This window comes from Parasteatoda tepidariorum, chromosome 5 (genome assembly GCF_043381705.1).
Source record: "Parasteatoda tepidariorum isolate YZ-2023 chromosome 5, CAS_Ptep_4.0, whole genome shotgun sequence".
NCBI classification, from domain to species: domain Eukaryota; kingdom Metazoa; phylum Arthropoda; class Arachnida; order Araneae; family Theridiidae; genus Parasteatoda; species Parasteatoda tepidariorum.
The window spans coordinates 20,109,208-20,129,863 of NC_092208.1; the positions used below are offsets into that span (position 1 = coordinate 20,109,208).

At 28.0% G+C, this 20,656-nt stretch overlaps 1 protein-coding gene across 2 annotated transcripts in view; it reads right to left on the reverse strand.

The window, feature by feature from the left end:
- Positions 1-20,656, reverse strand: part of LOC107436612 (zwei Ig domain protein zig-8-like) — a 466,930-nt gene that overhangs the window by 189,752 nt on the left and 256,522 nt on the right. The gene's annotated exons all lie outside the window — the stretch shown is intronic.

A 20,656-nucleotide genomic window follows, 5' to 3' on the forward strand; every position in this document is an offset into this window, starting at 1 on the left:
AATTAAATCTCGAATAGGGAAGTATATATATATATATATATATGATTAAATTTATCATAACTCTTATTTGTTTAAGAATTCTTGTTTGTTTTAGACACTAACCACAAGAAGGTCCCTTAAATTTACATTTTGTTTGAAGCTCATTCAAAAAGCATAGCGTAAAACTAAAAGTTCTGAAAGCTCAGATTTGTTTAGTTAGATGATTGCTTTCAAACTTAAAAATGCAAACGAACCAAACAAAGATGAAAAGAATCAGCAAATCATCAACTGAGTAAATATAAATTGAATACATTAAGAGAGATGAATAGAAAAATAGACAATCAGAATAAAATATTTATTTAAAATTACTTTTTATTAGCATGAAAATATTCAAACAATTCCATAGAATATTCAGCACTATTAATTCTTCAGATTCGAGCACCGAAACACTTTTAAAATAATTAAAGATAAACATTTGTTTGATTCCCAAACTTTTGAAATTTTTATAAAATTAGAAATTATAAAATTATTCGGGACGTAATGATACCTTGAGATGATTTTTATAACTCGCAAACATTTTATCATAACTGATTGTGAAATATTTTTATGACTAAAAATTTTAATTTAAAGTGAAAAATGATAAACTTAGGTTTAGTTTGCATTGCAAACAATAATTTGCTAAAATTTAAAATAGATTAATCATTGCAAATTTTCTATAAAAATTTAACGGCAAAGGGATAGAGAGAAAGATTAATTTTATTCTGGTTTTTTATGAGTATGAACAATTTTTACCTGATACATCATGTATTAAAATATAGATACACATTTATATAATTTTTTTTGCAGAAGTATTATTTAGTTTCTTTTGTCTCGAGTGAAAGGAAACCATAAAATTGCCCTAGAGGCCATTTTCTGGAACAATGGATCCCAATTAATTTCGGCTGTGAGCCTTCTTATAGCAGAACTCCTAATAACTTGAACAAATTTCAAGAATGTACTAATTAGCCAAATACTATTAATTGCTTTGAAAATAAGTAATGATCTAAATTGTACAATTTATTATGAAAATATACCGTGTATGACTGAAGAATAAAATGTTTTTAACAAATCGCTTCTTCAATATTCGTCTTAAAATTAGATTTTATTAACGAAACTTGAATTCACTGGTTTAGAGAGACATCTAGTCAAGACTTTAATTCAATTTTAGTGCGAGGGAAAACTGAAAATTAATAAACTGAAACATAGTTTCCGCTAAAATTAAAATGAAAGAGAACAGAAACGAAATTTGAGAGTGATTATCAGACATCAATTCGATTTTACTGGAAGCAAGAGGTGAAAATGATTAAGCTGAAATATAAGTTTCCGTTAAAATAAAACGAAAGAGAACAAATAAAAAGTTGAGAATGATTATCAGAAATCAATTCAAATTTATGCAAGGGAAAACTGAAAATGAATGAACTGAAATATAATTTAACTTAAAATGAAAACGAAAGAGAACAGAAAAAAAATTAATATGGTTATCAGAAAAACGTTCTTCATTTTTAATTAGTTTTCTTCGATGTGAAATACTTATGCACGTGACTGTGAAATAATAAAAGCATATCTCTTCCAATTTCCTTCATTATATTGTTATTTGAAAAACAGTGTTGCGAATTTTCTTTCTTCACTTATTTTGGCACTATTTTTCTCTTTATAATTCCAGGATTTGAAATTATAACTGGTTAAAAAATAATTTTTCTCGGAACCTTTGGGTTCCGTGGAACACCATCTTTGAACAACTGTTCTAAAGTTTTTCTAAAATGATAATTTTTATCTCATCGTCAAGTTAGAAAAGAAAATGTAGTTTTTGGGTATATCTTGGAGTCTAATAAAATAAAGTGTAAAAAAATATTATTCAGCCGAGTAGATTTTCTAAACGTTTTGTTGACAGATAAAAAAATGGTTGAAATAATACTTTTATGGCCTCATTGAATAGAAAAGCTAAATTCCCACATTACCAAGTTATCCGAATGAAATCCTCGCTTAGTTCGGATAAATTCTGGCACACTACAAACATTTTCTTTTCGAGTCACAGAATAACTGCAAGACCCTCAAACCCTAATTTGCAACTAATCGTCTTCCCGGGTTCAGGGAAAGTCTTTCCAATAATCCCTGGCTTCAACCTACATCGGATAAGAAAGTCAGATAAGCCACTATGTATTAGAATCAGGTAACTTAGAAATACACGAAATAAATGCTATTAATAGCCTTGTATTAGCGTGTGACATTCAGTTATGCAATTCCACAGAGAATTCAGCTATTCTACTGGCTTAAGTTGTTAACTTGAATACAAATTGCGTAATGCCTAGTTATGGAAATATTAATGAAACAGGCTGAGACATTTCATTTCGAGACATGTTAAGTTTGTATTTTATGGCTTAGCAGCTTTCTAGATTTCAGAGTACAATTAAAAGTAATTGAAATTTACATTTTTTTTAAAATAGTAAATGAAAGTAAATAAGTGAATATTATCGCATTGCCATATTATATAAAATTTGAACATTTTCGTAATTATTTCTTAAATTATTGTTTTTATAATTTATTATTTTTTTAAGATATTTTGATTTTATTAATATTCAGCGCTGTTATTAGTTTCATTATATGATTCGATATATTTCGTTTCGATATGTGATTGTGATGTTTTCCATGGAAAAAATATTTTTTAACACAACTTTTTAGAGATTTAGGTAATAGGAAAACAACCCTTAATCATCAGTAAATAAGCTCAACAATATTTTTCTTTCAAGTTAAACAAATTAACTTATTCAAAATGAAATATTAGTTGTTAAATTGTATTTGTGTCAAAAATAATTATATTTTGCCAGTTTGTGAACGATGTTGGCCTCGTGATTTTTTTTTTGTGTCGCAGTATATATCTTGGTAAGAGATCAATGATTAGTAATTTCTAAAAATCATCACAGCCAGTTTCAGTTATTTTTGAAATTATAATTTAATAAAAACAAACCAGCAATTTCGTAATTACGTAGTGCTTTCTGACAGGAATAACGTCTCAGCTAAAAACAAATCTCGTTTTACAGTTTAGTTTAAAAAATAATAAATTCACTGTAAAATTTAACAATTCATCTATATTATTCCGAACATTTTAACTATTATAAGAAGCACACAGACTGTTTTCTTTAGTTAGAATGTGAGCTACTTGCTTTTCATCAATTTTAAATAATAGATTAAAATTCAATTTGAGTTTTGGCAATGTCAGCATCAATATTTAAGCTTATATAAATAATATATATGGCTTAAAAAAGGACTTTCACAAAATTAAATTTATAAAAAAATAGAGATTAGAAAAGAAATTCATTTTCGAAAAGTTTTAACTTTGAGTACATAAATTTAAAAATATGTATATTTACGAATAAAAACTTAATTTATAATTTATATGGTACTGTTATAAATAAAATAAAATCTACATAGAATATTCAATGATATTTTTAAGAATTGCTTTTGACTAATCAAAAATTAGATACATAAGAGTACATTAAGAACTGTTTTATACATTAAGATAGATAAAGTACTTAAAAAAAATGTTCTCAATAAAGTATTCCCGTGCTGACACCATTAATGAAAAAAAAATTAATTAATATTTTTCCATTATGTAAAACAGATTTATTAGATTTGCAAATTTAAAATTCTTTTAATCAAATCAATTTATTCCAATCCCTAGAACTTTAAAACGCCGGGAAAAAAATTTTATTCTAAAGAATTTAAAACTTTTGCTCAAGTTAAAGGAGTGACTTTTATTTTGCGAAGGAAGAGATAAAGCAAGTAATTTAACTTTTCGATAGTGCCTCTAACTTCAAAATGTTGAAATCTTTGAGCTCCTGGGCAAGCATTGAAAACAATGCAAGTATTCCAAAAACGGTCGAAATAATATTAACTGTAAGACTAAATGTAATTACTTTTGGGATTCACATGTCTCACAAGCATTAGCTCTTATGGAAAAAGAATAGGAAAGCCACATCAATATATTTACAAGGAAAGTGGTTTGATTACTATCATTAAAATAATAGATGTAACGTTCGTGTAATATGTTTAGTGTTTAATGAAATTCGTAGAATAAATTAAACATTTGTTTTCTGTAATTATATTTATTAAAGTCTCTTCATGGTGGGGAGTTAGCAATCATAAATAACATGATGTGGATTTTGTAAGTTTAAATAAAGATGTAATAAATAATTGATATTTAATTTTTCAAATAAATGATTACAAATGTAATTAAGAGGGTAAATGGATCGCAATTATTATTTTTTTTTACTATAAATAAAAAATTCATCAAAGTATACGTTTTTATTTCATATAATAAATAATGTACTCTCAAATGCGAATAATAACTGATATAGTCTTAGTCCAAAGAATGTAAGTTAATATTTTGATGCCTAAATTTAATCGAGTTGTCGTAGTTATCACCATCACTAATCCCTTCAATCAAAATTTGAGTCTACGTAACGTCACTTTGTATAAAGTAATCAGACATAAACTGAGGGAGATGTGGTTGATTACGTTGTGCACTGTAATAAATACTGGCACGTTAAAAAATAGTGGCATTTTATAATAGAATTTTTGTAAATTTCGCAATGATATTTATTTAATTGAAGGAATTCATTGATTTTGCTGTAAATGTTTCTGTAAAAAATTACGGTATATCTGATTATTTGCTCCGTAAAACTTTACGGTAAAAATAGATTTTATGGTAAAAAGTACTGGCGACCTGAGTGCCAGTAGCTTTTACTGTAATTTGTTCCGATATCTTTAACAGACTGGATTTTCCTTACCTAAACAAAAACTCAGGAGGCAGAGAGTGTTAATGAAAATTTGGTTTCTCCACAAACTTATTAGAAATCCTTATTTTTGAATGTGTTTAGATTTCTTTTGGTGGGCGGTAAATACTATTTTTCTTGATGCTTAACGTTATTGAAATTGCAATGTCCCTTATTACGATGCTTTTTAAATCATTTTACCTACACTTTGATCTAAATAAATTTTTTGCCATGATTAAAAAAATTGCAATATTTTATGTTTACACGCATCTGTTAGCTGTAATATTTAGCAATAGAATGGTGTTAAACTGTCTTAATAGTAATCATTTAGCCTGCATTTAAAAATACGAATGTTCTATGACTTTTATCCAACATAATTTGGATAATAATCTAAAGCTATGTAGAAAGTATCATTTGTAGTACAAAACCAGAAAAGTATCTGAATTTCGTAAAAAAACAAAACAAAATCTATCATTACGAAGCTTAAAATTTAAACTTAAATAAATTTTGATACTTTGAATTTTTCCAGTCGATGAAACTTTTATTATATTTTATATAGTTTTCTTACGAGTCCCATTAATGTCTTTAATATCCATTTATAATGCAAATATTCTACATAATTTTCTTACCTCATCAGTTTTTCTTCTTTTTCAAGACTTTGTTCTAAATATGCCTTGTTTAAATAGCATTAATGAGATTATGAAGCGTAAGAAAAAAAAGACTTTTTAAATATTCTCCCTTTAAAGAAATGGATATTTTTAAAACATATATTAACAATGTGTACTAAGTTTTAATTTGCTTAAAAGAAACTTTGTCAGATAATTTTCGGTTAAAAAATCAATTTTATTTTTTTTGCGATTATTTTTGAGACAATTAAACACAATAATTCTGTTGTTTTTGACAAATAATATTTATGAACCTTTGTGTAAATGATATTTTTAAAAATATAGCATAATAATATGAAATAATAATATTTAATTTTATTAATTAATTGTACTTAATTAAATTAGCTTAAATTAATTAGTTTAATCTTATTAGTTTTAATTAATTAATTAATTTAATTTAGGTAAATTAGTTAAAAAAAATTCCCTTCTTTACAAATCGGCATAAATTTTCAAATTACAGTAAAATTATTATCAGACCAGCAGTTCATAAAAGGAAAAAAATGAAGTTCAAATAGAGAAATTAAGAAATGAGAACGTTTTAACTGATAGAAATTTGTTTTCGTAAAGAAATCAAGGAACATTTTAATTTTGAAACCACAATTTTTTTCTCGGTACTTTTACTTATTTCCAAAATGCTCTTCTAATTTATTCCTAACTGTTTAAAAAAGCTTTTCATTGTATAATATGAAATATTTATCTCGAAAATGTAAAAATAATTTGTAAAAAAAGATATATTCACACTAGTTTTGTAGAAAATTTAAAAATCAAGTCAAAACTAAAAATTTATTTATCACTAAATAATTCCCGTTATTTTCATAATTATTTGAAAATTAGATACATTTCAGGACGACAGTTCTCTTTAAAAAATCGCAAAATAATATTTTTGTCAGATGCTAGAAACATCAAAATAAATGCTTTATCTCACTTTTCATACAAACGCAAGATTAAAAATGTTCGCAAGGAAATGCAATCTTTCTTCGCGCGTTTTTGAAAAATGCTCCAGTTTCATGCCACTCAAATATTTATAGTTTATTCTTTCAATTTTTGTGCAAATCTTCCTTTCAAAATGATTTCTGAATCTCTAGAAAAAGATAGGGTGAAATTCTACTGTGGAATAAAACCTGCAGCAGTTGCCTGTCTATTTCTCGAAATGTAATTTACGTGTCGTTTTCTGGTTTATGAATACATTCGTAAAAATTTTCCAACATCTTACGCAAACAGACTTTAAATTTCAGACGTAATATCTTTGGAATGATATTTTTCTCAGGGCGCAACTGAAACAAAACGTCACATTCTTGGCGTCGTAAAATGTGAAGGAAAATATAAAAGGGTAACGTTTTACTGCATATCAGTTTTCTGCTCGGTAATCCTAAAAAAAAATATTTCTAAGGAAGACATGAAAATTAAAATTTATTTTGAAGAAAGAAAGCACCTTTACACTCCATTGCTTAAATCTACTGTTAAATAGAAATAAATTAAATTGTCTCAATTATCAATATTCAATTCATTATTCTAATAAATTTTCATAAGCCAATTACGTAATCAAAAGAAAAATAATTTTCCTTTCTTCATTTAAAAGTATATTTTTCCCCATTACAATTTATACTTTCCCTATCGTCCATACTTTTATCAAGTACATATTTATTTATTTTATATGCACACGCTTTACATTATATGTTCCTTATATCTTCCTCATATGTTATATGTTTTATATTATATGTTCCTCGTATTTTCCTTTAATGTTCCTCATATGTTATATGTTTTATATTATATGTTCCTTATATGTTATATGTTTTATATTATATGTTCCTATAACACCGAAAGAAAATAAAGTATTCTCTCAACTGCCAGCTCTGAGGCAGGAAGTCATAGAGATTGAAGCTCCACTATTTCAAAACCAAGTAGTAATGTTGTAGTAATGCTGCCCATATTATGCAAAGGCCGCTTTTACTTCTCAAGCCAGCTAGTACGCATCGACCTGTAGCTGGGTAGCATCGAATCCAAGTCCTTCGCATTGAGAGGCTAGTGCCCTTAAAACTCTCTTACATGAATTAGATCCGTAAGCTGACAAATGAATTAACTCTCCTGTATAGTAATAATTCAGTTAAATCTCCTTTGTAATTATGATGAGTTAATGAGTTAAGAGATTGAGTTAACTCTCCTTTATAATAATAATTTTACTAATGTAGACGAAAACTGCACCAGGATAGACTGATTGGTAGAGCATTGCCCATGTTCAAAAGATTATGAGTTCGAACCCCACTGGCTGAAGACTCTCTGTGCACAAAATAATTATTGATGCAAGCCAAATTATTCGGGCTCACAAAGTCCTTCCAATTCCTGTAACAAATCAAGACATCAAGATCGGAGATTGGTCGTGGTCTGGTTCAGTTCAAAATAACGATCTGAGTATGGATATATAGTGTGTGAATATGCTCTTCATGTAAAACGGGCTGTGACTTATGTGTGTGTGTCATAAATCAAATGATTGGCCATAGATGGCGCCTCTGAAAAACAAGAAGAAGCTAACCCCTCTGTCTTAAAATAGGCTTATTGGTATTGGCAATTCACATAAGACAGGAGCAACAACAGACGTGCAATGTAACGTTTAGAATATGGTTTACTTTCTTAGTTAATTATTGGGAAACGTGGATATTACGTAGATGGTGTTTATACGATGTTTTAATTCGATAATTATGAGAAGAAATTGTTTACCATTTTCTTAGCATATAGCATATATTTTATTATATATATAAATACAATAAAAATATTTAATTATAAATTCAACCCAATAGTTACTAAAAATATCTGTTCAATTTTCGAACTATATTTATTCTAAAATCCCCCCAAAATGTAGTTTGACTTTCCTTTTCATTGATTGTGGTAAGTTTTAAGTATCATCAGTACGCCTCGATTAAGGACACCATGCCAGATGATATTGAAAAAAGTTAATCTTAATTGCGGAGGGATAAAGTTCTAAAAGCATGTTTTTTTATTCTAATAACGTAAGGCCACCAGAAAGAGCAGGGAATATTAATAATAAAAATGCATGGAGGATATTTTATCTTTGTTAATTGCGTTGGTATATGTCTTTCAGTTGTGTGCATGATTTCGTAGAGAGGATTAATACCAATTCATTGAGGATCTTCATATATATATTGTCAATAGTTCAATTCTTGTACAAAGAACGGGTATTCAGTATCATATGCGTTGATAGAGAATTGCCTCAATAGATCAACATTAAAATTCACGAATAGAAGCGATATCGTAGAATAGTGCATAGCACCCAACAGTGACGTAATGGTGATTTTTTTACGACGCTCAATGAAAACCCTTTAAAGCTGATGGGACACCGGTTTCCCTTTTATCTACTTTTTTCTGACATACTTACTAAATTAAATCATGCGAAGTAAAAACATATTTTTGTATTTTTTAATTATGAGAAGCTGTCCAATACCTTCTAAAAAACCTGTTAGATTTGGAGAATCATATATGTACTACAATATAAAATCTAAGGAAAAAATAATTTGAAAAAAAATCATTTATATTCCAAAAATTTATCAATAATTCATTTTGTAAGTCAAAGAGATTTCAATAAGGAATAGCAGTTTCTCTTATATCTAAATAACTGCAAATTTGAATAAAAATACTGTTTGGGAGTGAGCCGTGTTTGGAAGATTTTACCGTAAACGCAGAAAAAGGCACCGGTGTTTAATACTGTATTTCATAACCATTAATTATTAAAATACTAAATATAATATTTGTGAGTTTTTTGTATCTAAATTAATACAAAATATTGATAAAAATATGAAAAATATATTTAATAAAAATTCGGTATCAAAGGGTTAGGATTTGGTATTTTTGCTATGTAACACATTCAAAATAATATTTCTGGCATATTTGCAACATGAATTACGCTACATACATTATTGCCTCATAAATAATATCAAAGGTGTCTTAATTAGGTTATCTTATTTGTTCTCTATATTTATAGCATTCTATACTAAACATAGAAATATGTAGGTGTTAAAATTTTCTTTCTAGTTCATGAAAAAAACAAAAATTTGCAGTTTCATTTCTTTCAATAAGATGAAGATATTTAAACATTTTGCACTTTTGTTTTTCTTAATTCTATTTATTGTATAATGTGAGTTTTAAATCAATGTTGTAAATCAGTTTGGTTTAAAAAATGCTTCTCTTTCTCAAATGCAGCGAGAAAGACATTTTTAACATGAAAAAAATTAAAACTCATATTGGTTGCAAGTCTTTGTGTTAGCTTAATCCATAAATTATCGCTATTTATAATGTATCTAATACTGAGCACGATAATTTAAGCTGTATATAATATAATATGTTTTGTTAACGCATGTAGTTTCAAAACATACAAAGTATAATGGATAAACTGTTGGTAAATAAATGGAATAAATCAGAACAAAATATCGCTCCCATTTCTTGACATTTTAGATATACTGACTACATTGCCTCGTGGGTAATTGCCGGCACAAAATTCTGTCGTTACGATAGCACTAACACTAATGTATCTCATTTTAGTCGTGGACAATACTATGTTTAACAAGAGGGGTATGGCCAGAATAGCTAAGGGAATGGGCAGATTGCCAAAGGTATCTATTACCCTATGGTAAAAGAGGGCAATGGTCGATTTATGGGAGATGTTCTCATGTTGATGAAGCAATTTAAATTGGTCGTTGGGGCATAGGGACCTCTGATCTTAACTTTGGAGTATCAGGAGCTACCACTTCAGTTGATTCGATTAAGATAATTATGTCGAATTCTGTAAATGCGCTTAGTATTTATCATTCAGGATCGTTAACTTATTTTATGCAAAATCTATGCATTTCGATGCAGCAAATAAGATCACCAGATAGCATGATTACGATTAAAACTTTCAATTAATTGTCAATGCTTAAAATATTCCAATTTGCCGCACATGTTTAATTGATAATAATAAGACTTTTTTAAAAGACTAAATCTGTTGAAATAAATACTAATTTGAACTTGCCATTTAAAAGTTATTTTTTTAAGGATTAAATAAAGGCCTTTAAAAAATAATAATAACTCCAAAACAAAGCTTAAATGCTCCTATTATGTCCGATATTAGTTGAAATTACGTTTACGCTACCAAAAATACACTGTAAAAAAATTCCTGATCAAATTCCGGTAAAATGCACCGGCACTTAGGATGCCAATACGTCTTACCGTGGAATCTATTTTTCCCGGAACATGTTAAGGAACAAAAAATCTGATGTACCATAATTTTACAGTAATAATTACAGTAGAATCACTGACTCGCTTCAATCAAATAAATATTGCTGCAAAAATTACATTATGATATTTTATGGTTAAAATGAATTTTAAGTTAAAAAGGATTTTTTTTCGGATGATGCACTCAATCTGTCTCAACATTATACCGTAATTTGATCTGGATTTTTGTACACTGCAGTAGCTTTTACAAATTATACGACATATATTTCGTTTGCAAATCCTAAGACATGTATGAAACGAAAACAAATTACATTAAATTACAAATTTTTACAAAATTATCTTAAAAGTTTTTTTTTGTCACATTTATTTATTACATTTCATCCATCACATTCACAGAGTTTATTTATCACATTTTAAAAAAGTTTATTAAATAATAAACATTTTTTAAAATGTGATTCAGAGGATACTTAAGCACATATTAAGATAAAATACAAAATACCTTGACAATATCAATTAAATGTTGTGTTTTAAGATGTCAAGTAATTTCCCATATGGTATATATATTGATGTAACAAATGACATTTTATTTATTGGTAAAATATAATAAGCCATTTAAAACCGCTTTTCAATTTTTATATATTTATAGATTTTCTTTGAATTAAAACAGTTAACTAATGAAGTAAGTTAAAACTAGTTGCAACTAAAACAAGATATGATAAAGCAATTATTACTGTTTTCTTAAATCACGTAATAATTTAACTTGATAATTTCCTTATTCTCAAGTTAAATGCTAAGGGTTAATTAATATGGTTAATGGTTAATAAACTAAAAGAAAAGAAAACATCTAAATATGACGCCGGAAATTGGAAATATGCCATAAAAAGGAGAATTCCTAATTTGATATAACTTAAGAGCAAAATTATAATTACTGTAATTAATTATTTATTTTAAAAAATGTTTAATATTCTTAATTGTATTATTCTGTTGAAAAATAAAATCTTAAGAACAATCATTTATACTCATAGTTAAATGAGGCTAAAGTAAAAAAAAATAAAAATTGGGGACAAAATTTGCATTAGACATATTATTTCCGAGATCTTTTTTTAATGTTAAATAATATGAATTATGGAATTCAGGTAAAAATATATAGCATGTCATTTGCAAATAAGGTTAATATTTTTATTCACTTAAAAATGCATAATTTAAATGCAAATTTTTAATTTTATTTTCACATGACTTTCCCGCTTGAGCTTGGAGAAATTAAAATATCTATTTCTTCCAGATTTTTTTAAAGATTATTTTCTTATATTATGCTCATAATTTAAAATTATTTTTAACATTTTATATATTTTACTTAATTGTGTGGATGTTTTTATTTTTCAAAATTTTAATCTAGATCAACAAAGTTAATTCCCTAAATGATTAGAAGTTCACTGTAGACTCAAAGAGCTTAGGAGTAAGAAGATACTAAGTAACATTTTAGTTCATTTAGGAATTTCTTCTTTAGAAAAAAGAAAGCAACAGATGAAAGCTATTTACGAGACATATTCATTTCTTAAAATGATTTTTTCGCTTAATGAGCTGATTGCAACATTCAAGCTCCTTGTTCCCATGCCTCTGTTGAATCCGAATTTTGCACTTTTGATTCGAAAGTTCCTTGATACCTTCTTACACTAATTAATTCATTAACACCATGTAAGTTGGAGCAGAGTTGACCGCTAATTTACTCGGCCAGCCCCCTTTTTCTGAGATAAAGACCATGGGTACATAACTGTAACAATCCTCAACAAAATAAGTCGAGTAGGCAAAATTTATACTACCAGCTTCGTTAATTAATAAAAATATCCAGTTCTTACAACTATAATGGACAAAATTAGCAGAAGTCAACTGTTAACTTTCATTTTGTAAGGATTTCTAAATCAATTCGCATTGTAACTTTTTTTCTCTGGTGTTTACAGCATCAGAATATCGACACAAAGATCCCAGGTTCAAACTTAACTGGTACCAAACCACATCTCTCTCGAATTCTCTCCGCATTGGAAGGTCTGTATAATTCTCTCACTCCTTGACAGATGGCAGCACTACATTATTTTGCTTCATTTTCTTGATTCTAGAAACAAATCGTCCGAATCTCAAACAATATTAAGAACAACTATTACGAGCATAAAGTGTGGTGTAGTGATATATTTTAAGTGTTTTGTGGTGATATATTTTAAAAGAAAATATTTACCGGTGGAAAAGTATTTTTATGATCGTGATAACTTTACTAACTTAAACTTATTGTTAGTGACAAAAATATTTAACTCCAGTCACTGATGGTGATCTGTGGATGAAATGTTTTAGAGCAAATGAAAAATGTTAGAGGTAGTACTCATATATATAATACAAGCAACTAATAAATAACAAAACAATTATTATTTTTCTAAGTATGCTTCTCTATATAGAAAGAGGAATTATCTGCCCATCGAATTCATATGGTTGTTGTTAGGACTTAGTTTAACTTTTTGATATAGTTTCATCCATTTTAAATATCTTTGCTCCTTTTTAAGTAATATCAAGCTCATTATGCAATCTTGCATAATGAGCTTATCGCAATTGCGATTTTTTTTTGTATCGATCTACAATGTTGAATTTACATTTAGGCATACCTTTATCACTGAATTAAAGACTCAATACACCTCTTTGTGAATATACCTCTTTTGATAAGTGAATATACCTCTCTTATAAGACTTTGTGAATATACCTCTTTATTTCCATTTACTGATAATGGTGTTTTGGACATCTTGAGCTTATGAATAACGCTTTAGATTTTCTTTGAGCATAGAAATCTCTATCGAAAAATTCATCGTTTCCTTGGTGATATTCAATGATAAAACTAATTAGTGATTTCGCAAATGATTTATACGGAATGATACCCGTCTGACGATGGACTAATCGGGAAGACACTGTTCCCATAAAAACACCGAAGTCAAAAATCCCTGGAAGAGGTCACTGAGTGGGTGGGTGGCAACTTCGATCTGCGTGCGATAGGCCCAAGGGTGCTCCGTATCAATCCTTGTTAGACTGTTCTACCGCAAAGTGCTCGACCTTACGTGCAGTTCATCGGGCTTCTGCTGCGGAAGAGCAATCCCCTCTGCAGAAGATCAAATATTTGATCGCATCTCTAAGAATCATCCTCTGTGATATTCCTCTTTCCTAAACCATAGCCAACATTCCATTGCGCCGCTATAATGCGAGGGTAATAAAGTACTACTACGTAACTGCACTTCAAAAACTCTATCAATACAAAGTTTTGCTAGGGTCAGAACAGAGTAAATCGTTTTTATTTAATATCATCTAGTCTTATTTCATGAGATTCAAGTGCTTAATATGCTACTGTTAAATACCTCATTCGTATTATTAAAGAATATAAAAGTAAATAATTGTCTCAAACTAAGAAGGGGAAAAGCAAAATTATTTGCATTGACTTTTAATACAATTCAATGATTTTAACTGACTGTTACTTTACAATAAATGTGTTCGTCATTAATCAAGGTCAGATACATTTTCATTTATCGAATCAATATTCCTGACACATTTTCCATACTCCTAACATAATATAAACTATTTTTATTCAACATTCGAGAAAATGTCATTTATTCAGCATATTTCACTGAATGAGCATATGCTCTGATGCAAACAACACAAAATCAATAATAACGATTTATACTGATCTTAAGCAATGTTTATTCGCATAAAGATATTTGAAAATCAACTTTATTTGTTTTTATGAAAAGAAATAATCTCAAAACGCTATTTTTAAGAATACATAATAAGAACTATTCTCTATCATGTATTCAGTTCTTTGCGAGAAGAATTTAAGTTATATTTTACGTTCAATTACATTCTTTCGGATTCAATCCATATTTCTGGGAAACATAAAAAGAAGGAAATTATACTTTTGCTTTTGAAAACAACTCCAAATAACATCTGGAAATGTTTTTTTTTTAGCTTGAAACTCTCTCTTTTTATGTTGATCATCATTTTCCATTTTTTTCCCCGAGAAAATAACTCATCTTCCAAACCAATCGATATTTTGGTATGAAAAAATACATTCGATCGGCATTTTTTTTTATGCCTTTGAAGAACATCAAAAGTGAAGAAGAATGTATTAAGTACTTTCGATTACAATGATCCTCTCTCTCCTCACTTTCAGCTATTTTCTAATCTTTTATGTTTGCTGAAAAATGCAAAGCTTATCCCTTTATTATTTGCTCAGTCAAATACCCATTAATCTTTCTCGTGAGCTGAGTCCTTGATGCGTAAAAGAGAGCTTTTTGTTTCACTTGTTCCTTTTTATATCAGGATTAATATTCACTCGCATCTTTCGTCAAGAAAACAATAGAGATAATCAGTTATAGTTGGGTAGGCGGTAGAGGAGGGACTTGGGGAAAAATATTCTTAACGCTGCGATTCAGTAAGGATTACACACAAGCTGAATATTTTTTTTTTCGAGTTGCTTAAAATTATTTTGTGACGTGGTTAATATTTTTTTTATCTTTATGAAGATAATGTTCAAACTTAATAGAACAATGAAGATTGATTTCTAACAATATTGTTTAATGAATTTTCATTAGTTGAAAAAACTTTTAATATTTTTTCTGCCCGACATAAATAAAAACAATGAAAAATGACATAGATTAAAAAATCAATGATCTAAAAATCTTGCATATTTAATGTTTTGAGATAATAATAAATATGTTGTCAATATTACTTACACATTAGTTTGAAAATATCGAAATTTTAGGAAAAACAAACACCACCTCTATATTCTTATGTCAATTACCTTTAATTTTTTCTTTACTAACTCTATAATCACTCGATAGTAAATCACAGAATCATTGGATAGTAAACGCCAAATTTATAGTAAATTCGTGAGTAGGTTACTAGTGTAATGAACATTATCAGATTTTAAATTTTGAGAAGTTCTTGAGCTGGCAATTTTATTAAAAAAAACTCAGTTAAATGGAAGTTTTTTTAGCTTTTGCCTTTAGTAATTGCTCTGTTATGCACACCTTATTGTTTCAACTCTTTTATGTCAGCATTAATGTTCACACGCCAAGAAAATAATAGAGATACTCAGCTATAGCCGAGTAGGTTGTAGAGGAGGGACTTAAGGAAAAATAATCTTAATACTGAGATTTAGTAAGGATTACACTCGAGCAAAATATTTTCTTTTTGAGTTGCTTAAAATTATTTTGTGACGTGGTTAATATTTTTTTTAAATCTTTATGAAAATAATGTTCAAACTTAATAGAACAATAAAGATTGATTTGTAACAATTTTTTTTAATGAATTTTCATTAGTTAAAAGAACTTTTAAAAAAATTTTTCTACCCGACATAAATAAAAACAATGAAAAATGACATAGATTAGAAAGTCAATGATCTAAAAATCTTACATATTTAATGTTTTGAGATAATAATAAATATGTTGTCAATATTACTCGCACATTATTTTGTAAAAGATCTCAATTTTAGGAAAAGCAAACGCCACCTCTATATTTTTATGTCAATTACCTTTAATTTTTCTTTTCTAACTCTATAATCACTTGATAGTAAATCACAGAATCATTGGTTTGTAAACGCCAAATTTAAAGTAAATTCGTGAGTAGGTTACTAGTGTAATGAACATTATCAGAATTTAAATTTTGAGAAGTTTTTGAGCTGGCAATTTTATTGAAAAAAACCTAGATAAATTGAAGTTTTTTTTTTTTTTAGCTTTTTTTTAGTAATTGCTCTGTTATGTACAAATTATTTTTTCCTCTTTTTTATATCAGCTTTAATGTTCACTCCCATCTTTCGCCCGGAAAATAATAGAGATACTCAGTTATATCCGAATAGGTTGTAGAGGAGGGACTTAAGGAAAAATAATCTTAATGCTGAGATTTAGTAAGGATCACACTGGAGCAAAATATTTTTTTCGAAGAGCTTAAAATTATTTTGTGACGGGGTTAATATTTTTTTTTCTTCATATTCTTGAAGATAATGTTCAAACTTGTTAAAACAATGAAGATTTATTTCTAGCAAAATTTTTGATGAATTTTCATTCGGTGGACATAAATTAAAGCAATGAGAAAATAATTTATTAACTATTCAGAGAAAAAAACATCTTAAATATTTAATGTTTTAAAATGATAATTAATATGCTGTCAAAATTCATAAGTTATTAATTACCTTTCACTATTTTAGGAAAAACTAACGCCAACTTCATTTTTTGATGCCTTGCTATATGTATTGATATTTTTTAATTCTAGGGCCTTTAAAGTAATTTTTCTACGTAGGTTACTAGTGTCACAAATATTATCAGAACTTTAATTTTTTTCTGCATATTGTAATTTTTGTAAAAAAAGTGATTTTAAAGCTTTTTTTTTTTAGGTTTTGCCTTTAGTGATTGCTCGGTTATATACACATCAAAATTTCGACTATTTTTCGCTCATTCGAATATCAGGATATTCGCTCATGCGTTTTGTCAAATAAACAATAAAGATTATCAGTTGTAGCTGAGTAGGAGAGAGAGGAGAAATGAAAAGAAAGTATGCTCTTAAAGTTGAGATTATATACAACAGGATATATTTTTTTCAGATTGCTTAACATCATTTTTGTGCTGTGGTTAATACATTTTTTTCATAAAAACATTGTTTTCCACTTACACTTCAAACTGCATATAACAACGAAGAGGAATTTATAACAAACTTTTAAAGAATTTTTATTAATTGAAAGAATTTCAAAAAACATTTTTTTTGGTGGTCTCAAAAGAAAAATGACTAACTATTTAGTGCTAGAAAATATTACATATTTATTATTTTGAAATTATAATAAAAATGTAATTCTGAAAACATCTTCTTGGTGCAATTATACGAATATTTGATTCAAATCTAAAATTAGTTTTGCTCCTAAAGTTGAAGTGTTTTTATATTTTTTGTCGCAATTCGCATATTTAAAAACATTATGTATTACTCGTAATTTTTGCGACAAACTAGAGAAACAAAGACACATCATCAAGATTAAAATTGCATAAGAACCCATGCCTTGAAATGGCGCTATATGCGGATAGGGGAGCTTCCCTATTATGACTATTTAGAAGTTTACTAAGAAAAATTTTATAATAGATAAGTACCTCCAGTGGAGTATGAGGACATTTGGAGGCAGGAGTTCTTGTGCAATTTTAAAACCCTAATGATATGCCATAACTACCTTAGAAGTTTGTGGCAGCATTTATGCGACCCCCAGTTATATCTAGCGTTTTTAAATTTGTAAACTTCGATTGAAAAATGAACTAAAACGTCCTTTTAAAAATATTGCAGCTTCGACAGAGAAACCGATTGGGTATTTGAAATCAGTGAAGCGAAAAAATGTAAGATCCGATAAAAAATATCCCCTATAACAGATAATAAATAAAAGATGTAAATAATATCCCCCAGTGTAAATAATGTGTAAATTAATTATCTCAATTTCAGCATTTCTCTAAATGTAAAAAACCGTATGCCGCTTCCATTTTAGAGGATATTCTTAATAGTTTTCAAAATATTATATTTATGAAAAATTCTATATTAGAGTTTTGCACAGAACTACGCAAAAAATAGGGCTATACGCTTTTCTTATTCCAATTATAATTAAAATTCGACGGGTGTCAAACTGAAAGTGAAAAAAAAACAGACACTTCCTTGGTAACACGTTTATTGTCAGAATTTAAATTTTGACAAATTTTCAGCTTAAGATATTAGCTTTTGAAAATTTTCAGAGGTTTAAATTGCTTTTAGAATTTAATTTTTACTATTTCTTTGGTCGAATTCCCATTAGTATTTTTCGTGACTTGAGCTCCTGATGCATTTTTATTACACTTGTTCAGTTTTAAATCAGGATTAATATTTATTCGTATCTTTCTTCCAGAATAACTGAGAGGGCGGGAAGAGAGAAATTTAGGGAAGAACGTTTTTAATGCTGCAAATTCGGAAAGGATCGCGCAGAAGCTTGATATTTCTTTCGAATTGCTTCAAATTATTTTGTGAAAATATTGAGATTTTTTTTATGAAGTTTTTGTTTTCCAATAATATATCAAACTAGATAGAAACGAGTATGATATCTTATAGACTTTTATTAAGTCTTTTTTACTACTTGAAAATTTAAAAAAAAATATGAAAAATGATTTCTAATATTTTTATAATTTTTTACTAGTTGAATGAATTTCAAAGTAATTTTTTTTCTGGTGGAATATGATAAGGAATCCCAATTAAATAATCAGTGTTATAAAAAATTGCGTACTTATTACCGTAAAATGATAATCAATAATTAGTCAAAATAAATTTATTTTTATATATTTAAGAAAAAAAAAATACAAAACTATTTTTGATGTTTTTCTCTTTTTATTGCAGACAAATACTTCACTTCACTTAATTATTATTAACTTAACCTCATTATTCACTTAACTAAATTATTTAGTATTTAATTTTTAAAGAAAAATGTACCATAATATAATAATAAGTATGCACGTGGAATTATATGATTAACACTCGGTGGATAGTTAATGTCAATTATTAAGTAAAAATTTGCTGTTTACGAGTCCCGCTGCAACGGTTTCAAGTTTGAGTAGTGCATTTGAGTAAGACATGACAGTTTTAAGTTTTATCAAAAGCAAAGCAGTTTCACCCCGAATACTATTTTAACTTAATACTTTAGACTCTATAGTCCCGTAGCGGGTTGATCATAAAGGCACTGTTCTCAGTAGAACGCCGAAGGCTGTGGTCAGTAAGCAGGTTTGTGACCAGTTTGATCAGCCTGCGTAGAGACCAAGGGTGCGCGGTATCGGTCCTCGTTAAACTTTATTACTGTAAAGTGCTCGATTTCACACGCAGTCATCGGGGTACCAAAGCGGGGAGCCATCCCCTACAGAGGATCAAAATTGCGATGGTACGTCTCTCATACCGTAGCAAATAGCCTATAGTACCGCTCTAGTGTGACTTGTATGAAGTACCTACCTACCGACATAATAAAAATGTATTCTTTTTTTTGGAAGTGTGCATCAATTCTTATTTTCCTACATTTTTTTCTTTGCAACTTTATTTCTTTAATTTAAAACACTGAGCATATAATTCTCTAATCATAAAAATTACCACATTGTGTAATGATAGTTCTAGCAAACAAAAACGAAAACTTTACTTAGGTTATTAAAACCAAAGTAGATACAAACCATTCATTTAGTAATTTTTTCGTTCTTATGGAAACGTTTTTCCAGATTTACTGGAATTAAAAACTATAGTTTTTATTGCCAGAGAGGAGAGAGAAATAAAAAACTAATAAATTATGTTTCACAGAATAAATTATTTTCATGCCATGCTCTAACAAACTTAACAAACATTTTACAATATTTGCAGAATTTTATTTATAATCTTATTTTTTTTAAATTTAATTTTAATTTTTTTTTGGTTATAAAACCGCATTTTATTGCTAGTTTCGCCAAAATCATTACCAAAGCGTTTCGGTAAAAGTTGCCAAGCTTTTTGATGATAACCTTGAGCCAGAAACACGGCAAGTTTTACTATATTCCGGTAGTTTTGACTATACTTATTTTCTCAGTGCTCATTTTTTACATTTTACATTTTTAAAATGTTTATTTTCTCTTAAAGTGTCAGTTAATGCTGAAACATAAGTTAAGTTATGTTTTGTAACCCTTAGGGTGCATTAGGTTAAGCTATGACAATAATTTTATAAGAATTCTTTTTTTGGACTACCATAAAATCAGGCTACTTATCAAATTTTTGCAAAAGAAATTCGAGCTAATGACAATTTCTTAGACAGTGTAATACAGAAGACATTTATAGCTTTCTTTTAAGACGCTTTCTTTTAAGAACTTTCAGTGATATGAAAGGTAAGATAATTGGAAAACATGTTCCCAAAGCTGTTCCAGCTTGTATTAGCTCCATATAAAACTTTAAACAAAT